This window comes from Dendrobium catenatum, unplaced genomic scaffold (genome assembly GCF_001605985.2).
Source record: "Dendrobium catenatum unplaced genomic scaffold, ASM160598v2 fragScaff_scaffold_1433, whole genome shotgun sequence".
Classification (NCBI taxonomy): Eukaryota; Viridiplantae; Streptophyta; class Magnoliopsida; order Asparagales; family Orchidaceae; genus Dendrobium; species Dendrobium catenatum.
In genome coordinates this window covers 96,877-100,683 of record NW_021319895.1, presented here as the reverse complement: position 1 = coordinate 100,683, position 3,807 = coordinate 96,877, and positions in this window count along the sequence as shown.

Below are 3,807 nucleotides of genomic sequence, written 5' to 3'. Positions count from 1 at the left end.
TCTTCAAGCATCCTCTAAGGAAATTCAATATAAAGGCTGAGCAAAGTGCAAGGCAACAGCAAAAAGTGGACATGCATATGAGGTGCACGCAACAATTTAGAGAGTTTTTAGCCAGGATGAAGTTTCTAAAGTCCTGCATGAGATTAGGTTCTCAAAACGAAGGGTCCTCTTCTGCGATGGAGCTTTTGGATGAGGTGTTGCCCACAGTTTTTTATTTAATGCAAACCTGTGAGGAGTTGGACGCTGGCAATGTGCAAATGCTTGATATGAAGTCCGCTGACAAAGCCTATCCAATGCCATGCTCACAAGGTGCTCGATGTAATGTCGCTAATGACTTCGGGCAATTGGGTGTTGACAATTTCCTTGCTGAGAGTGATTTAATATTTCAGGACAAGACAGTACATAAGACATTGGATAGTCATCCTCTCGGGAAGACAACATCTATCTCCCACATCAGCCACTTTCAAGTGATGCTTCCCGCATCTCAAGCATGGAAGATGGGTGTTCCTTTTCATATTCTAAGGTTTATTGCATTCCAAAATGATTTAATTAGGACAAGAGAAGCAATGGATCCGCGATGCAAAGTATTCGACCCAGGTGGATTGATTATAAATTTTATATCTACCTCCCTTTCTACAACACGCCTCGACTGGGTCGAGCTCTTTTGACGCAAGGGGAGAATGATGCGGAGCATTTTAAGTCTAAAGTGTCCCTTAGAATAGCTTATGTAGTTTGTTATAAGTTTTCTAGAATATTCTTCTAGGATTCTCTAGTTTTCCTTACTTTGGCATTATATATAGGGAATGTGTAAGAGGAGAAAGGTATTGAATGAAATATTAGCCTTTGAGCTCTTCTTCTTCTTCTTCCCTGGATTGGGAAAACCCAAATCCTTCTTGCAGGTCGAATCTTCCGACGATCCACTACATCAGATCTGGAGACTAGAACAATGGGCAACATGAGGACGGGACCATGTGGTTTGATCATCCGCCCTGTCAACTTCATATTTAGGCAATTCTGGTGCATGGAAGAGCAGAACACAGTATTCTGGCAAGGACGTTGGCATCGCAGGATCGGAGTGAAAGGGACATTGAAAACATAGTGGGAGTGGGGATGGAATTGAGATCTTGAACTCATCCCGATTTCGATCACGTTCCCAATTACAGTCATGATGATTTGAGATTTTCTCACGAAGGCCCTCCGACACAGTGGAGACATTGGTTTTGATTTCAGAAATATGAGATTCCGCTTGCTTTAAGACATCATTGTTGAATCCGCCGCAGAGGTACTGATCGCCGGTGGCAATAATCAGGGTGAGCTTGTGAACAGGGCAGGATTGCTTAGCAAGCTCGGAGAAAGCATTTGTGGGGGCAAATGACGGATATGGATCAGACATTAGTGGAGCAGAATCACAGGAGAAAGCTGAGGCGGGGGAGGATCCGGTCCGTGGCACGCCGTGTGGGAGCGGAGGAGGTCGGGCAGGTGCGGAATTGGTCTTTGAGAGCGTGTGTGAGTAGATGGCCGTAGATAGTTTGATTACCGATGTGCATACTCGATTGAAATCAGCAAATAAAGCATGATTCCGATCAAGTGATGCTTCCACTTGAGCCACCCGAAGGCTTCGCTATGACCCTTCCTCACTAGCGGATATCTTCGTGAGGATAGTGGGGCGGCGGATCTCGTCATTGGAGTGAAAGTTGGAGCGGAGGGTAGTCATCTTCTTCGTCTTTGACCGTCCATCTCCTTCGGCGTCGATCATCGTCGACTGCCCATCTCGTTTGGCGGCAATCTTCGTCGACCGCCTAATTTATCCGGTGTCGATATTCGTCTACCGCCAAATTTATTCAGCGTCGATCTTCGCCTACAGTCAATTTTCTTCGGCTTCGATCGTCATCGACAGCCCAACTTATGTAGTCCATTGTTCTTTGAAAGCTCCGGGCTCTGATACCAACTGATGTGAGGAGATCGTCGTTGGATCGTTGGAAGAAGTGATGCTTGAAGGATTTCCAATATCAGAGGATAGACCAAAGCTCAAAGGCTTAAGGGAGAATTATATTCATCAATTATGTCTCATTCGTCTTACACATTTTATAAACCTAGAGACTCCTAGAAGGTTCTAGAAAACATGTAACAAACTAAATAAAATATACTAAGGAACATTTTAAGCTAAAATGCTCCAAACTCTTTTGTATACGCATACACATGGCATCCAGCTTCATTCTTTATACTAGTAAAAGGTCTAATAAGTATAGATTCATCGAATATCCTAACATGTCTTTTCTTTTCGTAAAACGGAATTCCTCTTTTTAGGCCTTTGAATTGATACCCTATCCCCGCGCTGCGGCAGTGAAATCTTTCGAATTCGAAAATGAAGAGGAAATTGGTTCTAATTTGCCTAATTGAGATCTCTGGAATATGGAAAGAACATTTACTTCTTTTTTGTTTCATTCAAAAAAGGCCTTTCTTCTATGTTCTATTCTAGATCCAAAGACTTAATTCTTACACAAAAACAAAAATAGGAAAATGAATATAGTTCGATAATCTTATAATACCTTAGCTTTATGTTTAATGATCATAATAGCTTCTGGTTGTTTAGACTATCCATTTGGGCTCATTGCTGTGGTTTTCCACAGTATAAAAATAAACATTACATTTTTTGCCGGCTTCTGTTTGTAGTCTGTTGGATTGTCTGATATTTTTATAGTGACGTCAAACTCTTCAAATAAATTTATATTTAAAATTAAATTTTCTTGTTTCCTTTGGACATTCTTATTTGCAAAATAGGAGAAATTATTCTATGTGGAATTTGGACAAGAAGAACCGTTCAAATATGTGAGTACAAACACTGTGTACATATTTGTACATTGTGAGTATCAAATTTTTATACACAATATGTGTACACTCATAGTCTTGACGGTTCTTGCCGTCCGGACTCCGCATAGAATAATTTCTTGCAAAATAGATATAGAAGCCTGGGCTACTACTTTTTTTTGGAGGATTTTTGAGCTAATTAAAGCAAACTCACACAGCTCACCTTGGCTTGTTGAGAGCTTATGCTTCCAACTAAGAGGTCTTGGGTTCGAGTATTTGTGTATGCGTTGTGTGTGTGAGTTTGTCTTAAATGGCCTAAATGTCCCAACAAAAAAAAAAGCAAACTCATCCTCACATCCCATACAAAAGCGTCGAAATCAAGACCTCTTAGTTGATAGCCAACATTCTTTACTAACATTATCATGATGAGCTGTGTTGGGCTACTAAATAAAATGTTAACATGTGAATTAGGCTTTGTTTGAAAGAGGTTTTAGACAATTTTCGTATAATAAAAAAAATGCCTTTGCCAAATTTTTATTTTCGAAAACTATTTTTTAAGAAAAGGCTTAGAATTCATTTGGGACGACTAAAATTTTTTGTAAAGATGTAGGGAAAATAGTTTTTTTGATGGAGAAATAAGTAACTCCCAAGCAAAGTAATTTTTGAAAGTAGAAAAAAAAAATAATAGCAAAATAAAAATTATGACTGCAGCTTAAAACCAAATCTAATAAAAAACTTGTCTGAAATTAAGCCTCGAAAAAGAGTTTTTAAAAGCCAAAAATTAAAAAAGCTCAAACTATCTAAAATAAAATCTTAAAAAGAAATTGAGAAGTTACCTGTAAGCCATAAAGCTTTTCTGCATTTTTATATTAAGTATTTAATTTTATATTTATTTATTAAATATTATATAAAAATATCATCAATACTAAATTATTTTAAATTAAAGCATACTTTTTCATGCATTAATAATTATTTCATTTTAATATTAATTTTTTAAAT